We start from the raw sequence: 12,223 nt of genomic DNA, 5'->3' as shown, positions 1-12,223 counted from the left end.
ATCCATCTCTGGAAAACTAATTAAAGTTATGATGTTAATACACAATAATTGTTTTAATGAGTTATGTCCTCCCCACCCCCCAGTATATTAACTAGATTCTAGCAAGATAACATATCTGGGAATTCTTTGAAATGTTATATAAATATAATTACCATTTGGGGCAATCAGGAAAATCAAAGTTTTAGGCGAAATATATAATCCCTAAAAATTTCCAAGCAACCTGATGGGGGAAGATATACCAAGATTGGGGGTTTGCCGTAGAATTCCTCAAATCACATCCCTTAGGGAATTCCCTACAGACTGTGGGGCCTCACAGAATGCTTTTCCTGAATTTGTCTATTCTTTGTTCACTGCATTTTGTGCTCATTGGAGATGGCAGCATTTATCTTTCTGGGAAACAGAGAGCCACCTTAAAGACACTACAGTGGAGATAAAATGTCAAGAAATTCTGCTCACAGGGCTTTATAATTATTACGTAGTTCCTCTTCTGCATGGAAGGCTGGCACTGGCAGAGCAGCTTGCCTAGCCTTAGGGACAAGGGCCTCCTTCCTTGGGGACTCAGTACTGCAGCCTGAGGCAAGAGGCGCCCTCAGTTCCTGTAACTCTGGGTCCTCCATAGCCCTTTCTTCCATTAGGAAAGCTGAAATTAGAAAGCTCTTGCTGGCAAGTGGCAGCTGCATGTGGTACGTCTTGTCCCTAAAGAGGGGTGTGGCCAGGTATGTAATTAACCTTCCTCTGGGGAAGCAGAGTCTGCAGGCAGCCAGGAGTCCAGAGCCCTCTGGCTTCATCTGTGAGTGAAGCAGCAAGGTGAGGAGGGAGAAGGTAAGCACCATCCTGACTCCTGGGAGACGGGGAGACACGGGGCACTCAACCTCAGGGGAAAGGATTAGGCTATTGGCATCAGGGTGGCCACCAACACTGGTCCAATGCTGCTGTTTGGAAGCCTGATGTTTCCTCCTCTTGCCATTCAGAGTTTCACCAAAAATAATTTTTTTTTAAAATGAGTGGCATGATTGCACAACTGGTAAAATAGCTTTGTATAACAGTGACAGAATTTTTGGCTTCTTTGGATGGGTTTTCTTTGAACATTTCACCTTTGTTTTCACAAATCCTCTTAGTGTGGAATGGCTTAGTTCACTTGGACATTTTTTTTTAACCCTGTGTCATGACCTAACCCAGATTAATTTTTAGATGCTGTCGATGGCTTCCTCAAACTTTTAAAAAGCCAAGTGAATGGGGATGGTCAACAGAAGTATGCAAACATGAAGTTGTTGGAAGAAGGGTGGCATATGGCCCACAGTGATTTATAAAGTACTATCCTGTCTACTTAAAAACCAGCACCTGAGGATCCCAAGGCAGCCCCTGGACCACACCCGTCCCCCATCCTGTCTGCTCACCTTGGGCAGGCTGGTGGAGACCTGGCTTGAGGCTGCAAAAAGAGGGCTTCTCCTGATGCAGGGGGGGTGGTGCACCTGCTCTCTTCCTGGCCCTGGCTCCCTTGACCACCCTACCTTTCAATGCCCCTGATGTGGATTTGGCATCTCAGTACTGTTGTTTCTGAACATACATGGGGTTCGGGTGTGTGGATACATGACCAAACAGGTACAAGTCAGCCCATCCTTTCTATTTGCTGGGAAACTCCCTTCATCAATCTTCAAGCGATATGCTGAACACTCTTTCACAGAATCCCTGTGTAAACGAGTCCTGCAGAGGACAGCCTGGCCTGGGGAGCAGAAGACGGGTCTCATGTTCAGGAACCTGGGTCCTATTTTCAGCTCTAATTCAGCTGTAATGGAATTTTAAAGCCAGAGGGAGCCGGAAATATCAGTTGTCCCAGTGGATTATTAATAACACCCCTTTCACTTTAAAAAAGACTTGGCCTGAGCAATAAACTATATGGTCACCTGTGAATACAATACATGAAAGATCAAGAGTAAAGTGAGTTGTCCTGCATCTCAGGATTAGTTGGTGGCTGAGCTGGGTCTGGAACCCAGGCCTCCCCACACCTCATTCTGGCCTCTCTGCCAAGTCACTCACTCCCTCTGTGACTCAGGTTCCCTGTGGGAAGCACTGTATCTGTACAGCCCAGACGGAGAGCTGGTAGATTTATACTGGCTTGCCAAAGAGAAGTTCAACATGAATGCTAGGGGTTCAGGGGATTGTTCATCACAAGGTCAAGTTACTCTATTTGCTTCAGGGTCTAATGTTAGCTTATGGCCATGTTTGGATAATGATAGAAGCTCTTTTAAAAATAGAGAAGTTAATTTTTACCCATCCTCATATAACTTATTATAATTTGCTTCTGAAGTTTTGATACAATGTGACCAAACATGAAAACCCAGCCAGATCTTTCAGAACTACTCTGTACTTTGATGTTAAAACAAAACCAGAAACAATCTAAAGCAGACACTGATCTGTTCTAATCTCTTAGTATATACTGGGCACGAAACTAATAGCTGTCATTCTAGCCAGTAGATCTAGAGGATCACGATGGAAGTTTCCTGGAATTCTTAAGGAAATGACAGATCTGCTTAGATAGTCTAGTCTTCACTGATGTACTTTCATTTCCTTCCTGTGTGGTTTCTCCCTAAGAAAACGTATATAAACAATGTCCCTAGCTCTTATATCCCCTCACTCCTTTCCAAATTTCTAGTCTACTGGTTCCCAGGAGTGAAATATATTTTAGAAAAGAACTTTAATTTAATTTTACTTATGCCTGTAAGTGTCTAACCCTTTATTAGGTATTCTTCATGCTCTTTCTGGGGGGTAGAACAGCATCCTTTGGAGATGGCTGGCACTGGGGTGTATGAAGCAGGACTGGAGAAAGTGGGAGGTCCTCTCCTCTTTCATTACCATTATATCCGGTTCAGGTTCCACAATTTAAAAAGGAGGAGAGTCCTTGGAACTAGCTCAGAAAAACTCCTAGATGACTAAATAATAATAAAACCAAATCCATAAGGAGGGGCAAAAGGGCCTGATGTTATTTAACTTGGACAAGACTAGAAAGCGATTTGATGATGGTGTTGAAAAGCATGGAGGGTGGTCATGGAGGTCAACCATCAGCCATTCACCTGGACAGCTGAGAGTAGACAAACCAAGCCCAGATATTGGTGGGGGCTGCAGCATGAAGGGTATTCAGTGAGTCAGGAAGTAGTCCCTCATTATGCAAAAAAATACCTTAGAAAGAATTATACAGGTAAGGTCTGAAAGATGGGGCAGTCAAATAACCCTTTAATTTTTAAAGACTTTGTTTTGTTTTGAGGCTCATGTTAACATATTCCTTAATTCGTAGTACACGCAAGACCCTTCTTAGGTTCTCAGGTTTTACATCTCATTCTATTTTTTCTCTCATTCACCCTCTTTCTTGCTCTTGACACCATATTCTTAAGATCTACCTATGTTGCCGATTATATTTCTAATATTTCTAATGCATTGTTTCTAACTGCTTTTTATTGGTTTCTTATTTATATGCACTCTTTGCTTATTGAATCCTCTGGACATTTCTGTTGTCTCCAGTTCTCACAAAGCATGCCATAATGAATATACTCATATGTATAGTTGAACACCCTTTAGATCTGGTTGATGGGGAGCAGGGGAAGGGAAAGGGGTAGGCTAGATGACCTATGTTTTCTTTAAGCAATGCGGAATACTGAATTGTCCATAAGATATGGAGACACATGATCTCACGAGGTCTAATCTAGTATTTCAAATATTTAGAAGCTTTTCTGAGTTCCTTAGTAATTTACTAAGACTTTAATAAGAGACTGAAATAATATTCTGGAACTTAAAGAGTGTGATCTTCAGTGATCTCCCCTTCTCAATGTCATTTTCTTCAACTTGGGCTAGTCAATTCTGGAAGCATTTTATTTCTCTATATTGGTCATTGATTACCTGGACAAAGCAAATGCAATGTTCTAAGAAATCATATTAGTCATAAGGTTCAGTAAAGTTTCTAAACTGTTTTGCTATTTTTTAAAGTTTATTTATTTATTTTGAGAGAGAGAGAGAGCCGGCACACATGTGTAAGTAGGGGAGGGGCAGGGTGGGGAAGAGACAGAATCCCACATAGGCTCCATGCTGACAGCACAGATGTCGGGCTCAAACCCACAAACTTCGAGATCATGACCTGAGCCAAGATCAAGAATTGAATGCTCAACCGACTAAGCCACCCAGGCACCCCTAAAATGGTTTGATATTTTAAATGTTTATTTTTTTTGAGAGAGAGAGAGAAAGAGAGCATGAGCAGGGGAGGAACAGAGAAAGAGGGAGAGAGAGAATCCCAAGTAGACTCCACGCTGTCAGTAAGGAGCCCCTTGCAGGGCTCAATCTTGATATTTTAATGATTGCAAAACCTGATGGCACTCAGTTGCTGGACATTAGATCCAGCAAAACACAGTTGCCAGACATTAGATCCTGAATCACCAGGAAAGGGATTAGAACCTTAATAATGATACATTGTATTTATATAGTATTTATAATTTATAGTGCTATTCATAAACATAATCCATCTCATTGAATCCTACAAAAAAACCTGTGAGATAGGTAGGGGTAGGATTATTATAGCTAGGTAGGGAGAGCTTCAATTGTAGACGAAGAAATGGAGGTTCAAAGCAATCGAGTTATCCAAAGTCACTTGGTGATTTAAGTGACATTGCTGGAAGCAGAGTGTGGGTCTTCTGAAGTTCCATCCAGCCTTTCTGCAGCATCATGTCTAATGCTCAGAGAAACGATCTACTTTAGATTCAGAGTTATCCCCTGAGATGGACTTTCTGGAGTATCTGTTTTTTTCAATTATTTTGTGATGTTAATGAGAAGGCTGTAGCTGCACACCCTCTGTTTGTCCCATTAGTTGAACACCTGTTCATAAAAACAACTGGGTAAAAAAATAAGGGCTATATAATTGAGTTGCATGGCAACAAGCAGCATGAATGGTTGGACTTTGGCATACTTTGGAGCTCCAGAAAGTACCAAGTGCATGTCATTTTATTCATTACCTAATTACAGTCATAAAATAAGAATGGCGGTTGGACCATTAAAAAAATAATTGATTCCAGTAGGTTTGCACAGGAGGTAATTCCATTCTTCAGAGTCTTTTCTAGACATTTCAAAATGTACAAATAACCTGAGGAAGTTATAGCTGCTTGCATTAGACAGGTTACAGAGGCCTACATGTGCAATACCATGAAACTCCCTAATTATTGTTCCTTGTTATGTAATTAGGGCTCAGGCAAAAATATCGTAGAACCTGGTACACATTTTCAAAAAATTAATCATGGTGAAATGTCCCCAGAATTACAAATGGAGAGCCCCTTTTCAGAGTCAGGCACTAGAAATAAGAACCTCTTCAGAAAAAAAAAATCTAAAGTGACTAAATGGCTACAGAGCAATAGGACAATTCTACTTGATTCTCAGTTATCTGTGTGTGGCTTCACGGTATGAACCTTTGTGTGTGTGTGTGTGTGTGTGTGTGTGTGTGTGTGTGTGTTTTAAATAGGCTTAACACTCAGCACAGAGTCAAACACAGAGCTTGAACTCATGACCCTGAGATCAAGACCTGAGCTGAAATCAAGAGTCCAATGCTTAACCAACTGAGCCACCCAGGTGCCCTTCACTGTATTAGATATTTTAAATACCGGACTGATTTCAGGGTACCTACGTGGCTCAGTTGGTTAAGTGTCAGACTCTTGATTTTAGCTCAGGTCATGATCTCCTGGTTTGTGAAATTCTGCTTGGGATTCTCTCTCCCTGTCCCTCCCCCACTTGTACACACGCATGCTCTCTCACTCTCTCTCAAAATAAATAAACAAAATACCAGAATGATTTTTATCATCAGTGTTTAAATTTTTGAGCACCCCTCATCTTCTATGTAACAAACATACATCTCCCTACCCTGAAGCCTATTCATCTAATTAATTTAATTAATGTTCTAAATCAAACAGAATTAGGAAGCCAAATAAGTTGCCACAAATGAATAAAATAACTTAACACATAAAAAGCATATTTATTATCTTCCATTTTGACTTACTTGTGCCATTTTTCCTGTCCACAAACTATTTAGAAAGTTAATCTTTTTGTTATTTGCTTCTAACCTTAGTAGTGTAACTTTCTCTTTATGTTTAATAGTTTTCTTTAGAAAACATTGAGATTCCCCCTGCCCACTGCCTTAGCAGAAATCTATTTGTCTGATTTCTGGTGCATTAGGGCATCAGACATTTTCAAAGAGATTTGATAATTCAATTTACTTCACAAGTCTCTCCCCTCCTGGATTATCTGGTTTGAAAAGCTCTGAGCACATGGCTGTGCCTGGTGGAAATCTCTAGTGCAAGCCGTATTTGTTCCTTTGTTTATATTTGATCATAGGACCAAACTTTGTTTGAGATGTAATGAACATTCACACTTACTAAGCATTAGCACAACCATAGTAACAATACCCAAAGCAGGCAGAGGCCCCAGCATATTCACCCCATCAGACAAATTTGTATCCTACCCATTCAAACTGGAATAAAAAGGAAATGTCAGGAAATTTGAAACTGTAGTGTATCCTCTTATTTTTAACCACAAAGCTGCAACAATAGGTTTTCTTAAGAGCAAAACGCAGCCTTCTGTTCATTACCATGGTTAGATATGTATGTTTCTGTCTTCTAAGATTCTAACAGAACTGCATCTTGCTTATCTGTAACAGCAGTACAGATACCTAAATTCAACAGGAATGTTTTTACTATCCCTCACCTAAGTGAGAAGTTTAACATTTTACATATAAGGGGACCAGTATCCAGGTTTGCCTGGGACACTTGAGGTATGCTGTTGCCTTGATGTAATTACTCACAGCATTCCTTTTACACATATGTGTTCTAGGTTAGATGGCAAATTATGTGGTCACGTTAATTTAACAGATAGGCTGAATATTAAAAAAGCACCTTGGTTCAAAATGTTTCATGGGCTCTTCAGTTGTCCTTTGAAGTAGAATCCAGGCACAAACTGTTCAGCAAACCAGGGGCATAGCCTGTAATGGGCCACAGCATTCCTCTTTCTTGGGTCAGTGACATTAGTAAACTGTTGATGAGGAATAACATGATAATTTAAACCCAGGCCGTGCTGATCATCAGAATTTCAGAGGAGAAATGATCTCAGAGGTCATCTAGCCCAACATCTTCACTTTCCTGGGTGAATAAATCATTACACTTTTGGAAATATAAATGTCATTTTACAGTCTTCTAAGTTGTTTCTTGAGCAGAATCTCACTGAATCACAATTACAGTAAATAGAAAAGGAAGAAAGTTTTTCACCACATTTTGCAGAGAAGAGAAGTAAGTTTTAAAAAAATGAAACTCAGCCAAGGTGATGTGACTATTAAGTAGAGGAGCTAAAAGTTGAAATGCAGGTCTGACTCTTTGCCCAGTGCTCTTTCCAATATCCTATACCAGTTTAATATTTTCATTCATTAATGAAGATTTAAAATATATCCTTTACATATAACCCATTAAAGATATACAACACTCCCTCTCTAACTAAGGCTATACACTCAAAAGAATCTTATTTCGGCTTCTTTCTCCTCCCACCTGCAAAGAGCTCTGGCCAGCAACTCAACTGTTCTTGTCTGACAGCACCTCTTGGTGGCTGGCCCAGGAAATGCAAGGCACAAAACTTTTCCTATCCCCTTCTTTCTTTTGCCTTGGGTAAAAGGATGAGGAGAGGACCATGCAAAGTAATCTCTGGGTTTTTCTTTATTGATCATTAATTATGTCTCAGGTAACCTACATGTCACATCAGTGCTTCTCAACATTCCCCTTTGTCCTCTTTCCCCTTCTTTATTTCATCTATGACATGAATATAGCTCTAATGACTGTGCCTTTATAAGAGATGGGAAAGTCATAGTTCCTGAAGTGAAAATAAAGTTCAACCAGCATGCACTCAATATGTATTCACTGCACATCCAACAATGTGTCTGGGACTATTCTGGATACTTGAGATACATCAGGGTTGTGCTATAAACCTCTAGCTTCCTCAAAGTTTCCTGAAAACCCCTTCGGTATCTGCACAGAACCTCATTTCTGTAAGCCAAATCTTAATTAAAACTGCTTTTTCTTAAGTATTTGCTTTCAAAGTGAAATGATATCTTATGAAACTTCTTGAAGATATTTCAACAGGATTATTTTCTACTTTTCTTCTGTAACAAATATGTAGCATTTTAGTTACACTCCCTCTTGTGGGTTAGCCTGGAGTTCTACCTACAATTTATCATGTTCTGTCTAGAGAAAATTTCTTCTGAGTTTGTAACAATCATGGTAGAGATTGACTTTTGGAAAAGCAATCTGTTTACAATATGGAGATCTTCTATAAGGAGATTACAGAAATGGGGTTGCCTTCTTTCATTTGCCCATTTCTTTCTTTCTTTCTTTTTAAAGCTTATTTATTTATTAGGGTGGGGGGAGAGAGAGAGAGGACTCCAAGCAAGCTCCATGCTGTCAGCATAGAGCCCGTCACAGGGTTTGATCCCATGAACCATGAGATCATGACCTGAGCCAAAATCAAGAGTCAGATGCTCAACTGACTGAGCCACCCAGGCCCTCTGCCCATCTATTTAGAAGGAGGTAGACCAATATTCTGCTTATTTCATATCACAAAAAAGTCTGAGGTTTTATTATTATCTTGAACTATTTCCCCATGTTTCTACATACAAAGCTTTGACTTAGAGTATGAGTTGGGCTACCAATGAAAAGAAGTCAATGTGTACACAAAGAATTGTATGTGCAGGGTTAATGATTAATTCACTGCTGGAAGTCATTCACAGACATTCCCCACATCCGCCCCCACTACTGCCTCCAATATCTCTTTATAATATCTTGCTATTTTCTGTAAGTAGCTGTAGAAAGTCTAGACAACTGAGGAACTTGTTTCAACAACAACTTCAGGAGATTCCTTAATCAACTCAATGTGACTCTGTAAATCTAGCAATTAAGTAGCAGCAATAGTCACTAAGATCCAGCTGGCCTGGTTGAAGCCAGCCTTTATATTCCATCCTGTCAGATGCCAAAAACTATTCATTTGTACACTATATTATTCACATAATGTCATCTTTCAATTTATGTCTGTACCAATTAAAGAAGAACATGTGTGGAAAAGAAAGCCAGCCTGGTTGGTGGTGCTGTTGGTATTAACTGAAATCACTAATCCATTTAACTGGGTCAGAGCCATGTTGGTCACCAAGGTTTCGAAACATGTCACAGGCAGGGAGACATTGCTGCCAGTCTGGCTCCACCCCACAGGGAAGCCAGGGTAGACACAGGGCACTGCCTTACTTTTGTCCCAGGAGGTACCACCTGGCTCTACTGCTCCTCTTTCCACAACCACCATCAAAGTTCTTTGGTCTACATGGCTACTTAATGCAGAGAGGAAATACAGTGTAGTGGCTAAGAACACAGATGCAGAAGCTAGACATTCTGGGTTTGAATCCCTGCTCTACCACTCACTACATTTGTATTTGGGGAAAGTTATATACATCTCCTTGGGAAAGGTATAGAAGTTTCCATTTACATCAGTTTCTACATGTATAAAATGGAGACAGTAAGAGTGCCTATCCCATAATGCTGCTTCCTCTGATGATTATATGAGTTAATGCATCTAAGATGTAGGACTATGCCAGGCACATAGTAATTGATCAATAAATATGTTGTTATTGTTGTAGCAGGGATGAGATTTCTGTATGCAATTCAAAAGATAGGAATCTACTCCTTGCTGTTTCAGGCAGTAAGGACCAAAAGATTAGAAGGCTGGAAAGTTATTTTTTCCAATGTAATGTTTTGGTTTTGAACATGGTCAGTCCTGGTTGTTGAAAATACAAAACAGTGTTTTTCCAACTTATGTCCTAAATCAAGTCATGCCAGATGCCAATTGGTTAAGTTCAGGTCAGCAAATAATGAGCCCTTTTAAGTGCCAGATACTCCTAATGAATGCTGGAGAGATATAAATGTTTAAGAGATGACACATCACCCCCCCCCCCCACACATACACACACAGAAGAGCATATAATTTAGTGGGGAAGACAGGCCCAGGAACAAATTATTTTTTTTTAAGTTTATTTATTTATTTCGAGAGAGACAGAGCATGTGCACATGAGGAAAGGGCAGAGAGAGAGAAAATCCCAAGCAGGCTCCATGATGTCAGCACACAGCACGATGCAGGACCAAACTCATGAACCGTGAGATCATGAGGTGAGCAGAAATCAAGAGTCAGACACTTAACTGACTGAGCCACCCAGGTGCCCTCAAATTATTTTAAAATGATTTCAATTTAGTCATTATTCTCTTACGCCAAGACAGCCTAGAAAAATCTACACACCAATTCATAGAGTATTTGTTCCTACTTATATTTAACTCCTCACTACTCATCTTCTGATCTATTAATGCTTCCTCATTAATAGATGAAAGGACAAATTGAGAAGTGGTGGTGAGAAATGAGCAAAAAAAAAAAAAATACCAACAACTAAATTCAAATCAACGCACAATGTAGAAGTGCTAATGAGAAAACATGCTTAAAATATGACATCCTCCACCCTTCTATCCCCACCTCGTTAGTTTTGAAAACTTCCATCCAGAGATACATCTTATGATGGAGCAATATAGACAGGTTTTGCTTTGTGTGTGTGTGTGTGTGTGTGTGTGTGTGTGTGTGTGTTTAAGGTTCTGATTTCAACCCTTGTGCTTTACCATTCCAGAAAAATTTTTAAAAGAAATTGGCTCAATAGGTTAAGTGTTCAACTTTGGCTCAGTTGTGAGTTCTCACAGTTTGTGAGTACTCTCTCTCTCAAAATAAACTTTAAAAAAATAAAAAGAAATGCAACTCAGAAAGAGTGAAACTTATAAACTGTTCTTACCAACTTGCCACCCAAGAGACACTCCACTGAACGCCTAGCTCACAGTTATTTAAAGAACAATATCTTCCATAATCAAGCACTTTATAGTTTAGGAATACTTCCCTACAATAATATCATATGAAATTTACAACAAAGCTGTGAGCTAGGTGAAGGTGTGTGTTACTATATCCCTTCTTTACATGAAAGAAATGGAGGCTCGGCAAAGTGATGTTTTGAATGATCAGTGATGTGGAAATGTTGGGGTTCAGAACCGATGGCCAAGAAAGAATATACGTTCAAGTTGGGAGGGGGATAGGGATAGCATTAGGTCTCTAAGAAATTTTGGAAGCAAGTTTTCCAGGACTTTGAGGGAGTTAGCTGTTGTTAAGAAAAGGTCATTTATTACTGTTTAATAAAACCTTAGTCATGAGGGGCGCCTGGGTGGCTCAGTTGGTTGGGTGTCTGACTTCGGCTCAGGTCATGATCTCACAGTGTGGGTTCGAGCCCTGTGTCGGGCTCTGTGCTGATAGCTCAGAGCCTGGACCCTGCTTTGGAGTCTGTGTCTCCCTCTCTCTCTGCTCCTCCCCCACTCATGCTCTGTCTCTCTCAAAAATAAATAAAAATAAAAACCTTAGTCATGAGACCCTTCAGATATATATCAGGGGGCCATATGCTTGGAGGATGATTGCTAACATATATTTGGGGGGTAGAGATAAAGGAAGTTTCCAAAGGAATTTTTATATATTAAAGGAGACTTATAGGATCTTGGAGGTTGGGATAATGTTAAGCTAATATTGCCTTTGGCCCTGAGCAAAGTATTAACATCCAGGCAGCTGAGTTCCTAGAGGAAGGTCACTATGCCTGTTTCAAAGACTTGTCAGTGGGCTGTAAGTAGCAAGGAAATTTAATTTTTTCTTTTGCCTTTGTTTCCCACATCAGTCAGTATTTGGGATTTCTAACTGCTTGTCCTCAGGACTATATTAACTCAAATTTCATTCTGCCTTAATTCTGCTGGGTTTCCTGGAAGAGAGGGGCTTCTAAGGCAAGAAAAAAGCGAATTAAGAGGAACGCCTGGAAAGTTGTAAGCTGAATTAGCAACTACACAAAGCACACATAAAAGGACACATCAGAGGCACCTGGGTGGCTCAGTCGGTTGAGCATCCAACTTCAGCTCAGGTAATGGTCTCACAGTTTGTGGGTTCGAGCCCCGCCTCCAGCTCTGTGCTGACAGCTTGAAGCCTGCTTTGGGTTCTGCGTCTCCCTCTCTCTCTGTCCCTCCCCTGCTTGTGCTCTGTCTCTCTCTGTCTCTCAAAAATAAATAAAAATGTTAAAAAAAAATTTTTAAAAAAGCACACATCAGATATGCAGAAC

General features: G+C 40.2%; 1 protein-coding gene across 3 annotated transcripts in view; it reads left to right on the top strand.

The window, feature by feature from the left end:
• The window catches only part of HOPX (HOP homeobox), a 30,565-nt gene that overhangs the window by 3,355 nt on the left and 14,987 nt on the right, over nucleotides 1-12,223 (top strand). The window contains exon 1 of one of the 3 annotated variants that reach the window (XM_078446095.1): nucleotides 704-822. The exons of the other annotated variants lie outside the window; for them this stretch is intronic. The gene's annotated coding sequence lies outside the window, so the exon portion shown is untranslated. Of the gene's footprint in view, nucleotides 1-703; nucleotides 823-12,223 lie in introns of those variants that run through there. 3 annotated transcript variants of the gene reach the window in all.

This window comes from Panthera onca, chromosome B1 (genome assembly GCF_046562875.1).
Source record: "Panthera onca isolate mPanOnc1 chromosome B1, mPanOnc1 haplotype 2, whole genome shotgun sequence".
NCBI classification, from domain to species: Eukaryota; Metazoa; Chordata; class Mammalia; order Carnivora; family Felidae; genus Panthera; species Panthera onca.
Note: the sequence above shows the minus strand (reverse complement) of the source record. Positions and strands in the feature narration are given on the sequence as shown.